The 13,435-nt window shown below is 32.0% G+C and overlaps 1 long non-coding RNA gene across 1 annotated transcript; it reads left to right on the top strand.

The window, feature by feature from the left end:
• The first annotated feature begins 9,471 nt into the window (after positions 1 to 9,471).
• LOC125207845 (uncharacterized) lies at positions 9,472 to 11,067 on the top strand. The gene is made up of 2 exons (XR_007174028.2): positions 9,472 to 9,668; positions 10,345 to 11,067. It is a non-coding gene; the product is annotated as an uncharacterized LOC125207845 (long non-coding RNA).
• The last annotated feature ends 2,368 nt before the right edge of the window (positions 11,068 to 13,435 follow it).

The following is a 13,435-nucleotide window of genomic DNA, read 5'->3' on the forward strand; positions in this document are numbered from 1 at the left end:
TATCTTCATTTGTAGCTGCCCCACTCATTCCACACAGGCTTTTATAAATCACACGATTTTAGCTACCCTTTAATTATATATTTTAAATTTAATACTCCCTCCGTTCCACAGTAATAGAGTCATTTCGTTTTCTGCACTCATTTTGGAAAAATAATAGTATTAAATAGTTAAAGCGGAGAGAAAGTAATGTAAGACAGAGAATAATGTAGGGAAGAGTCTTAGCAACAATATTCTCTCTCTTACTTTACTTTTTCCTAATTTTAAATATTTATAGTTATTTTTTCAAAATAAGTACGCAAAATGAAATGATTCTACTACTATGGAACGATGAGAGTATAATTTTTTAAATTAAATGACATTTTTGTAAATTTTTTCAAAACTCCCTTTATATATATTGTATAGATAACAAATTAAGTTTTGATTTTTATGAATTTTATGAAATTAAAATTTTCAATATTTTAATGTGTTAAAATCAAACTAAATAATAAATTGAAATGAATAATACTAAACATACGTTAAACAAAGTGGTGCTCACATTCGTCACGTAATATATCATACGTTAAACAAAGTGGTGCTCACATTCGTCACATAATATATCATTCGTCTAGTAAGATACTATATGCAATGTAGGAATAATTATGGCGCATGTGCAATGAGGGGAGAAATCGGGAAATGAGTCATGACAGATACTATATCATTGGAGTAAAATAGTTAATTTATTTATTTTTAGTTTACTATACAACCAATTGTCTACTCATATATAGTACTAGTATATAATTACGTTTCTAATTTATGTAACCATGATAGATAGCTCCTCACTCAGTCACGCAGAATTTACAAAATCCTTCCAACCATTTTTATGGCAAGTTAGTTTCAATCGATTTACCAATTTTAAATATTTGACAAAAAAAAGTTTTACTGCGAAGCCCTTGTTTAGAGTAAACTATTGTTGGTTGTTGCAATCAAATAAGAAGATGATATATTTGGATTATTTATTATCCGCCTCAATTATTCTTAAATCAAATACTCTATGAAATTAAATATTCCACTTCGAGTCTAGAGTAGTGGATTTTCAAAAACACAAAAAATAGATAAAATAGTTAACATTAAGATTATTTTTATATAGTAATATTAAGTTTTTAATGAAATATTAGTATAATGGGATAGTAGAATGTCATTGTCAAGTACTGTATATTTACCAAAATAGAATAAAAAACGAATTTTAATGATGAACACTACAAAATTCTAATTTAAGACCTATAATAGTGAGTAGAGAAAGTGTATCAGTGTATCCGTCAGAAAATCTTTTAGGATATAGAGGAGAGATCAGAGAAGGGTCCAATATCATATTGCACCCTTCACAAACTTAGATATATAGAAATGATATTGCACCCTTCACAAATACTATCTGATCTCTCCTCTCCAATTAATAGTCACTCTTTGACCGGACACGGGTTTTAAGAAATGTAAAAAAAAGTTGGTTGACAAAGTTAATGGAATGTGAGACCAGGGACGGAACCAGAAATACAAATTAGCCGGTGCTGAAATTTAATAAAATAATTATTAATATTTAATATTATATATATTATAGTTGTTTAATTTTATTTATTATTCTGATGGATTTGTAAATAATATGCAATCAAATTTAGAAGAAAATGATACCCCTATTTTGTTTGAAATATTAAAACAAGCAACCATAAATGTTGAGAAATGAAAAATTAATTTGAATGAGGTATTAGATCGAAATACATTTATAAAAAGAGGTATTAGAATAAAAACTAATTTATCTGTTGTAATTTTGTTATTTGGTTTTTAATTTGATGTTATGTATTTCAAATAGTAAGTTATTCGAATAACTGTTTTTAATTTTGATGTTAGTATAATTTAGGTGAATCCAATTAAATATAATAAGGCATTAATTAAATAAAGCCATTTAATTATTTTAGTAAAATAAAGTAATTAATGTTAAAACCAATTTGGTTCATTAACTTTTCAAATCATTTGATATTGGGGTCATTTGACTAAATTAATCAAAATTCAAAACCCATTTAAAAGCCCAATTGATCAAAACCTAAAAAAACGAGCGCCGCCGCATCTTCTTGTTCCTCCCTCTGGTAAGAGCTACTCCCATCTGCATATTTTTCTACTCCCATCTGCATATTTTTCTACTCCCATCTGCATATTTTTCTTTCTTCTACCCTGATGCAGTTGTGGAGGTCTTTCTCTAATCTCATATTACAAATAAAAAATTAAATCTTTCATAAACATAAATGGGTCCGGCTCCAGCCAAGGCCCCCCTGGAGCGGTGGCTTGGCCAACGCTGTCTTCGTCCTTGTGTGAGACCCACATTTTATATTGGTTTTAAAATAAAATATGAGTTAAGTGAGTTAGTAGAATGTGAGACTTACTTACTATTTATGGTAAAAATAAAGTGTGACAATTATTGAGGGATAGACCGAAATGGAAAAGAGTTACAATTAATTGGGGACGGAGGGAGTATTAGTTTTGATTATGGATGATACAAGTTTTAATACAAAATTTGTTAAATGGAAGAGACGTAGACTAATTAGGCTAGTATTACTTTCATCCCATTCTAAATGAAGTATTTCTTGTTCATTGATGAGTTTTTATGTAATATTTTTTTTTATTTAAGTGAAAAGAAAATTAAATATAAAAAAATATATTTTCACTTTAGAGCATAAATATAGCAATTAGAATGATATATTAAAAAGAAAAATATGTCACTCGTAATTGGGATAAATGGAGTATATGTTAATTCACCATTTACAAAAAGGGAAATTTGGGTATCTCGAGATTTTAATAAGCTCTATTGTTAATAAATTAATTATGTTTAATTCATATTTCAATAATTGTGATTGTAAAAAATTGTAAATACTCAAAATAATTATTATTTTACTTTTGTAATAAATATGAAGTGCGTTGAAGCCATTATTCGATGTCGGGCTAAGTGCCCAAACGTACAAACGAACCAGATTCATACAATTATTATTTCTTGACCAATCTTCACCACAAAGATGATGAATATACTAATACTAATACCAAAAACCAACTATTGAGGTGAAGGAGAAGCAGGATCTTAATCGTTAGTGAGCAAATCATGTTAGAATAATTAAGTGAACAATTACATAAAACTCTCTATGATGATTAACCGAGAACAACGGAGAAGAAGCATAAATGGTAGAGCGGAAGCGTACCTTGATCCATAACGAATTTAACGGCGGAATTGTTTTGAATCGGCTATGGATCTTCCAAACGATCATAGACATTCTTTGCAATAGTCAGGCGAGAAAATACAGAGATATCGAATGTTTTTCAGTCTGGGGACCATAACCGTAACTTATATTTATAGAAAATATAAGTTCCTTTATTTTCTAATTGGTCCCTCAACAAATAAAAAATCTCAAATTGGTATCTACACTTATTTCCATAACAAATAAATACACTTTAGTCCAAACTTTAATATTTCTTGGATCACTTTATATTGGACAACTGAAAGTTAGCAATACACATTAAATTAGTCATGTGGAAGCCCAAATTTCTAACAATCTCCCACTTGGGCAACACATGACACCGAATAAATGTGTACAAACCGAATGAGCATTCAAATATGCTATCACATAGTGTATTCCCAAACAATCTTATTATCAACCATATCAACATAGGACTAAAGAGGTAGTCACCATATTTTTTCATGATTAAACCCATCAGTAATCACATATGCAAATATAATCAACAACAGATCAATTATGGAGTGTAGCATGGAAATTTCATGCAATGTGATCATACATGCATATTTTCAACTAGTCCTCCCAAATCCTAAGTGAGATCAAACCAAAACCAAATTAAAAAAGTAATGGACAAAACACAATACTTTATTTCTGAGAGAATAACATGAGTTTATAACTCCATGTTCAAAACAAAATATAGAGTAATAACCAAAACTACTCCCACTGAACGGAAGTTCCCTTAAACAACATAACACACATTTGAGCTTCATGCCCATAAAAGACCTTGGGTGATAGTCCCTTAATGAACGGATTTGTCATCATCAAATCCGTTCCCTTATGCTCTATATGTATTTGTCCATTCCAAACCCTTTATTTAACAACCAGGAAGCTCCTGTTGTTTTAGAATATAATACTGCAGAGTTATTGTCACAACATAACTTAAGTGGTCTTTCAATACTTTAACAATACGCAGCCTCGTGGCAAAATTTTTGCAGTCATATTCAATTACTAGATGCCCCAAAATAAGTTACGAATTTTGTTGTCACAGTAGAAGTAGCTACAAGTGTTTGCTCAGCACTTCTCCACGAAATGGCTCTACAGCCAACAGACATACGTAACTTAAAAATGGATCTTTTACTATATTGGCATCTAACAAAATCAGAATCAGTGAATGCCTAATGATCTCTCCAAATGATCTTATTTTTCTTTACATGAGCATGTAATGTTTAGTTCTGTGTAAATATCTCATATAAGCCGTTTTGCTGCTTCCTAATGATCCATACCGGATTACTGAGATATCTGTCCAACATATTAACAATATAAACCAAATTGGGTCTAATACTTACTTGAGTACACATTAGGCTCCAAATCGCCGAAGCATATGGAACCTTGTGCATTTTCTATATCTCAAGATTTATCTTAGGGCATTGAATGAGATTAGGTTTATCTCCCTTAGCCATAGAGGTATTTCTTTACTTGCAATTATGCATCTCAAATACTTTAGACACTTTCTATATCTCTTTTGTGACAATCGAAAATTATTTCTTTCGATTCCAAATACAAAAGAGGCTTCCCCAAGATCTTTCATCTCAAATTTCTTCGAGAGAAAATTCTTGGTGTTGTGCACCATTTCCTTATTATTAATGACAATCAATATAAGATGCATTTGCTCCCACTGAACTTATGATACGCACAACCATTAATGACATTCTTTCTTAATCCAAATGAAAGAACTACTTCATAAAATCTGTGGTACCATTGACGAGAGTCTTGGTTGAGGTTGATTTGACGAGAGTCTTGGTTGAGGTTGTTGAGGTTGATTTCAGATGATCTCATCAACATGAGATTGAATGTTTACAACATTACCATATTGAGGTTCTTGATCTGCTTCTTCTTCAATGGTATGAATTGATCCATGAACATTGTCAGAAGCAGTATTAGGTGTCAAAGCAGACTCATTCTCAAAAGTAATGTCCCTTATTACATTCTTCCCACCAAACTCAACAATCTCAAGGGATACTATATTTCTCGTCCCCAAATTAGTTCCTTTTGTGGGATCATAAAATTTAAAGAACCCCTAAATTCATCTGGATGACCAAAGTGCGAATATATGCTACAGTCTTTAATGTCTCTCCCTAAAGCGAATGCGACAAGGAAGAATGATAAATCATACTCTTTCACATATCTTTAAAAGTTCTATTTCGTCTTTCAGCTACACCACTCATGCTAGAAGATCCCGGCATGGTGTACTAAAGGACGATCCTACACTTTTCCAAATAGAAGACAAAAGGTCTTTGGCATTGTTCACCTGAGCAGTCATTTCTGTCATAGTATTCGCCACCACGGCCAGATTTGACTTTCTTAATGCCTTTGTTGAGTTGGAGCTCAACATCAGCCCTAAATATTTTGAATTTGTCTAAAGCCCCAGACTTTTTATAGATTAAATGTAGGTGCCCAAAACAAGAATATCCGCCTATGAATGATATAAAATATTGTTGATCATTCCAAGAAACCAAAGGGAATGAACCAAAAAGTCCGTATATATCAATTCTAAAATGTATAACTTTATTGGCACCTAATTTCTTATGTTTGGCATGCTTTCGTTGAACATACAAATCAAGTTCTAAAAGATAAGTGTATTCAATATAACATCTGACACAAGTCTCACAATCCTTTATTTGGAAATATAACTAAAACACTTGTGTCATAAATTAACCAAAATTTTATTATTTAATTTGCTTAGTCTCTTTTAATTCAACATGTAAAGCTTCTGAATATGAAGTAATTGAGCATACAAAGATTGTTATATGCACTTAAGCAAAACAGTGCTCACAATATTAGAATTATTTGAAGGAATAACATTACTATTTCTGAATGAACAAAATAAACCAAATTTGTCCAAAGCAGAAATAGAAACCAAATTATGTCTAAAGACAGTACAATGAAGTATCCTTCAAAACCAGAATAATTCCAGTCTTTAATAACAATCTACAATGCCCAATAGTCTCTACTTCCACCGATTTGTCATATTACACTTAGATGTATCTTTCACCAGCAATTGACTTTCGGCAGCTCAGACAGCATTGCATTGATAACCTTATATGAGTAGTAACACCAGAATCTACCCACTAAATAACATTAGGTACTAAAGCCAAATTAACTTCAGAACATACCAAAACAAGAATTGTAACTTCCTTTGCACGTCATGCATGACATTTGTCAAAATTCTTTCTTTTATATCCATGTCTACCACAAAGAAACAACTATCATTATCCTTATGTTGTTTCTTTTGTGATGAACCCTTATTCATAGCAGCATTCTCAATACACTTATTCTTAATGCCCTTTAGATTATATCTTGAGATAATGACCAAATGTGCAACACCAAATGCACAAACAAGTCTTTAGAATTCAAGTTTAAGTGAAGCAACGTGAGACATTTGCATAATGTGCTCCCTTATGTTGCCTTTACCCTTATATACTTTATTGAGATCAAGCATGCTTGCCTCAACCTTATCGTTTTTCGCAGACGTTCCTTAATTTTGTCAAGGTATTCACTGGCCTTAGTGATATACTCAAATGCAGTGCCTCGAAAGGCTTCTGGGATGCTAAACCCGATGATCAGTAGACTTACACAATTCGAGTATTCATACTTCTCATAGTTTCTCCTTTGATAAGAAGTACTATTTTCCGTAGGAGAAGTAGGTTGCTCAATCCTTAGCGCGTAATCCAGATCCATGCAACCCAGAGCAATCAAAATATAATCTTTGCAATCCTTAAAATATAAAGAAGTCTAGACAAGAGAGGTTACTTTTTCAACGTCTTGCTACGACTAATCTACTTTGAACATTAGTATAACATAAAGGAACATGAGATGCACCATAATTATTGAATTTAAAACTTTAATTAAATCTCAAAAGAATTTTTAAATCCCAATTAATTAGTCAATTAATTGAGAGACTTTATGTGAATTAATTATTCAAAATCCTTCTTTAATGACGTTTAAAAAAACGTACATAAAACACAATAAATTGAATCATTAATTCAATTCAATTGTACTTAAAAAGCATTAAATTGAATCATTAATCACAATTAATCATCCAAATAAATACTGTATATACGCATATAATAATAAGAATTGAATTATCAATTCCTAAACCAAATAAATGAGAATTATAAACATGAATTTAAAATTAAATTCCTGAACCAGAAGCGTGAATTATGCGTACGTAAACATAAAGAAGAATGACAATTCGATCAATAACCAAAGTTAGAATCTAAAGGCGTACAAATTATATACGCACACTTAATTTTGCAGCAGCTAAAAAAATGAATTCATCCATAATCATATACCTCATGGATTCTTAATAATCAAAATCAAATTGAAAAACGTGTGACGCACTATTTTTTAATACTAAATAAACATGCAAGTATATAGAGTGTATATAGTATAGCTAAAGGTCAGGACCGGATATCGAACATGGGGAAGGCAAACACGGACTGTCTATCTTCTATTAAGACTCAATTACTATTTGGAAAAAACGGAAAGTTTTGAAAACTAAAAACAATTGAAAACAAATAACTACTAAATGCAATTAAGACACAGAGATAAATGATAGAGATAAGGGAATTCCAGGGATGTGCGTTCACAGTTATGATTATACAAATTCCAAACTACAATACCCTAGCACAGTTATTACTTTGATAGGACGAGTCACCTAGCTTATGCTCATGCGATGCAAACGTTGATTACAAGATTAGGGTTGTCAATCCTAACACGTAACTCCAAAAAGCTCCTAAGACCTTTGAAAAATCCTCACTCTCAATTAACAGTGTCGTTTTAAGGGAACCTAACTGTAGCGTCTACTAAGTGGACCTAACTCGCTAGAACTCTTTCACAGTTATGAAGCAAGCTATATTAAATCATACACGATTGTGTCACTCAATCATGAAACATCAAGATTAACTTAGGGAAGAAACAAAGTAAAAACAAAACGGATATTAAATAGAAAATTGAAAATGTATAACAAAAGTCGTTACTAACACATCCCTAGAATCCTATGAGTTTAGTTACACATAATATAATAAGCTAAACACATAGATTGAAGGTAAGCCAATTTGAACATAAAACTAAAGCAAATAGAACCCGTAGGTTGAAACTTTGTCGTTTTTGATGTTCTTGGAATCCTTCTTCAACTCCTTGCACAATGACGTACTCTAGCTTTTGATCTCTATGAATTATTTTGCAAGTAGAAGCTCTCTAGGATTAGGGTTGGAGCAGGAGTCTTGGAGACTCCCCTTTTGGGGGCTATGGAAGGGTTGAATTCTATGAATGAGGTTATGGGGTATATATAGGCTTGAGAAGGATTTAAATTTGGCAATAAGTTTCCTCCAAGCATTAGTAAAGATGTAATTTTCGTTCCCCATAGTAGAAGGAAAAGATTTGGCTTCACAAGGTAATATCTTATTTCCTTCTTCAAATTTCCGCTTAGACTGCAGCTGGCAGCTTTGCGCGACTTTGGTAGAATTGCCATAACTCTCTCCACAAAACTCCGATTTAGGTGATTCTTGTACCAACTTGAAGATATTTTCAAGACGAAGAGAATGGTGTGTAGAATTCCCTGAACCATCTTCAGGATCGCCGGAAAATTGAGTTTGAAGACAGCTGTCGCGCGCCACATTTTTGTCGCCGGCCGCCGCATCTTGGCCGGCGGTCGCCGTGCGTAGTCCAGAAGCTTCTGACTCTTTGTGGCAGTCGCCACGCACTTCCCGGCTGTGACATCCCTAACCCAGAATTCTATCATTTGCATAACTATTTATTTCACTTATCATTCGTATTATATATAGACATATTAATTGAATAATTTTAAATTTAATATGACTTCATTATCTTAACATAATTTAGATATGTATAATTAATTATCCAAGTTATTAGTTATAATATTAGAGATATATATAAGTGGTTAGTTAAAAGATTTGTGCACGAAAATATGTGTATACACGTGTATGCTGAATACACTTCTTTTGTAAATTTGATGACATTTGGTAGATGTTTACGAATGCATATTTATTAATTAGTGTGCAATACAAACTAATAATTTAATAGATAATCTTAAAGAAAAGAAATAAAACAAAATATATTAAACTATTCCTACTAAGTCGGTCTTATATTTTATAAAAGGGCAATCCCACTTTATAAGATATATATACTCTTAGTTTTCAATAGGAAAAAGGGGCAGAGGAAATAAAATCGAGAGTTAGAGGGAGAAAGAAAAGAAAGGAAAGAGAAGGAAGAGCGTAGAGAAAATAGTGGAGAAAGATGAAGAGGACTCTTGTACAATTATTTAGTGAGTCTTAGAGGATCAAGGCTATGAGTGAAACACCCGAACGAGTACTCAATCAAATTATCTATCTTAATCAGGTATGTATAAATCATACTTTTAATTTTACATATATTATGTGATGGATTGCTATGTGTTAAATTGGAATAAATATTTGAATTATATGATGTGAGCCTGAAATGGTTATGTGTGGAGTATTTGATATTGATGTTGTGAATGATGGATGTGTGATTTGTGCAATGAATATGTTTATCTATAGTATTGAAGTTATTGATGGATTATATGGATATGTAATTGGTGCAATGGATATGTTTGATGTATGTTATTGGAATTATTCGAGTCATGAGATTAAAGATGATATGTGACTGTCTTACTCTGTATCTGATATACAATGGAAAAAGACCTATGGGTCATATACAATGATAATGGACCTACGGGTTAAAGAAAATATGCGAAGAGGGGCCTTCGTGGAAAGGTCAAATCAAAAAGGGGCCTTCGTGGAAATGTCAAATAATTAAAAAGGAACCTGCAGGTCGTATACAATGGAAATCCCGGGCAGATACCAGGCTTGCTCAGTCACAGAATATTAAAAGGATCATAGAGGCATATGCATATGAATATTAAATTATTTATGATATTTATTACTTCCGGTGATATATATTGGTGAATAATTGTGTTTGATATTTGTATGTGGAATTAAAGGTAAGGTTTATATACACTGAGTTGTAGCTCATATAAACCACTAATATTTTTCAGGAATAAGATATCAGTGAAATTATTCGTTGACGTGGGTCGTAGAAACTCCACATGTTATTAGGGTCGGCGGCTGACGTATTTTGGCAACCTTCTCCTCCTCATTATTTTTTGCATGTAGATAATTGTGTAGTATATAGAGTGGTGAGAGGGTCCCACTGCAGTTTAGAATGGTTTGAAATATGTAATTGATAAGTGTTGGGTTTTGAAATTGTATAATATGTGCATTTTATGTACTTGAGTGTGGATTGATTATTTTAATTTTGAATTTACTTATAGTAAGTGTATAAGTCATAAGGGTTGAGGTGTGACAGTTTAGGTGGTATCAGAGCGGGGATAGAATCCTGTTGGGACATAGTATTCATGTATATCATATGATACATAAGCTTTATTTGCATTTGTATTATCATGAACATGCGTCACCGAGGAGAGAAGGGTCAGCCGCCATGCATCATCAATTAATTGAAACATTTCATATACATGTTGCATCATATTGGGATTTTTGGTACATGGACCAATGATGAGGTAAAGAGGTAGAAGTTTTGAAGTGCTCGTAAAAGTAGAAGTGTTGATTTTATGGGACTAATCAGAAAGGCTGGGATATAGTTAGAGTGATAGAACCGGTGTTCAATCAAATGAGTTATATGTAAGAAGAAGGTTTTGATTATAGGGTATCTCTTCTTTGAAGAAATACTTACTCTTGGTGGGATACAGTCCCACAAGCTATGATACAGCCTTTGGTATTCTGGTATTCAGTTCAGACGATTTTTCTAGAGAACTCAATGCTAAATATATGCAAAGAAGTGTATTGTGATAAGAAGCAGATAAGGTTTTGTCTTTAATCAAGGAACTACGTTTGTTGATTATGAGCTGACATTATTTCAATATACACGGTTTTCTAGAGAACGTGTTGCGAGTTAAGTCAATTGAGCTGCCAGCGGATATTGATTCTCTTGTTCATACACAAGTTTTGATATTATTATGGGTATAGATTGGTTTTCACTTCATCGAATCAATGTAGCTTGTCAAGTAAAAGAAATGGTAATATAATCATCGAGACAAGATCAAGTGATATTTTGCGGTAATCAATATATTGTTCCAGGTAATCAATTTGAAGGTATGCAACTGTTTTCGAGTACTGATTTTCGATCAAGATGTCATCAGTTGAAGATAGCTAAAGAGAATATTGCAGAGACACTATTTTGAACTCAGTACGACCATTATGAGTTTTGGTTATGCCTTTCGAATAAACTATTGCACCTACAATTATTTATGGCATTGATGAACAAATTCTCTCAACTATTCCTGGATCCGCTAGTGATTATTTCTATTGACTTACTATTATATTCATGAAGTACAGATGAACATGTTAATCACTTGCAGTCAGTACTACAAGTTCTGCGAGATAAACAAATTATTGCTAGGTTGAGTAAATGTGAGTTTTTGCTAGAACATGTGGTATTGTTGGGACACGTGGTGTCAGGTCATGGAATAGAATTGGATCTACAAAAGATTGAACTGGTTTTCAACTGGAAATGTTTCCCGATTATTATTCAATTGATAATAAAGTTAGTATGACAAAATTATTCTTTTATATGGAGTGAAGCATATCAAAAGAGTTTTAATGAGTGGAAGCATCGTTTGAATATGTCACCTATTTTGGTTATCTCCGCAGGTACAAGATATTATGTTATTTATAGTGATGCGCTGAAACATGGATTTGATTATCTTTTGACTTAATGGAAAGTTTATTGCTTATGCGTCGTAACAATCGCAAGTACAAGAAGTTTCTTATTCTGTTCAAAATCTTTTATTAGTGACATTATTTTGCTTTGAAGATTTGACATCATTATCTGCAGGAACGCGTATATGGTATTCTAGTATCTTATATATTGACAAAGATCCGCGATTTACTATCTCAGTCTTGATAAAGTTTTTTTGTGAGTTTCACCTCAGAAAGGAGTCATGCGATTCGAGCAAAAAGGTAAGTTGAGTCCTCATTATACTGAACTGTGAGATATTGTTGAAAGAGTTGGACCATTGGCGTATAGGTTAACATTACCTCCAGAGTTGGCACAGATTCATAATATTTTTTACGTCAGTAGGATTCAGCTTTATCGATCTGATCCTTCGCATGTTCTGAAAGATTCTGATATACAGATTTCTGAAAATTTGAGTTATATAGAAGAACATGTCATTATAGTGGACTGCCAGATAAAACAATTGCGAAGAAAAGATATTCCTATGGTAATAGTTATTTGACAAAATTACGGAGTCGAAGAGGCGATTTGGGAAACAGGGGAAAAGATGAGAAAGAACTATCCACATCTGTTTACGAGTTAGCAATTTCATTGAGTACGTCAAATTAGAATGATGAATTTTGCAGACAAAATTCTTAAAGAGGGGAAAAATTGTGACATCCCTAACCCAGAATTCTATCATTTGCATAATTATTTATTTCACTTATCATTCGTATTATATATAGACATATTAATTGAATAATTTTAAATTTAATATGACTTCATTATCTTAACATAATTTAGATATGTATAATTAATTATCCAAGTTATTAGTTATAATATTATAGATATATATAAGTGGTTAGTTAAAAGATTTGTGCATGAAAATATGTGTATACACGTGTATGCTGAATACACTTCTTTTGTAAATTTGATGACATTTGGTAGATGTTTACGTATTCATATTTATTAATTAGTGTGCAATACAAACTGATAATTTAATAGATAATCTTAAAGAAAAGAAATAAAACAAAATATATTAAACTATTCCTACTAAGTTGGTCTTATATATTATAAAAGGCCAATCCCACTTGAAAAGATATATATACTCTTAGTTTTCAATAGGAAAAAGGGGCAGAGGAAATAAAATCGAGAGTTAGAGGTAGAAAGAAAAGAAAAGAAAGAGAAGGAAGAGCGTAGAGAAAATAGTCGAGAAAGTTGAAGAGAGCTCTTGTACAATTATTTAGTGAGTCTTAGAGGATCAATGCTATGAGTGAGACACCCGAACGAGTACTCAATCAAATTATCTATCTTAATCATGTATGTATAAATCATACTTTTAATTTTACATATAT

The sequence above is a fragment of the Salvia hispanica genome, chromosome 6 (genome assembly GCF_029641045.1).
Source record: "Salvia hispanica isolate PSC_SH4W2 chromosome 6, Shi_PSC_v1, whole genome shotgun sequence".
NCBI classification, from domain to species: domain Eukaryota; kingdom Viridiplantae; phylum Streptophyta; class Magnoliopsida; order Lamiales; family Lamiaceae; genus Salvia; species Salvia hispanica.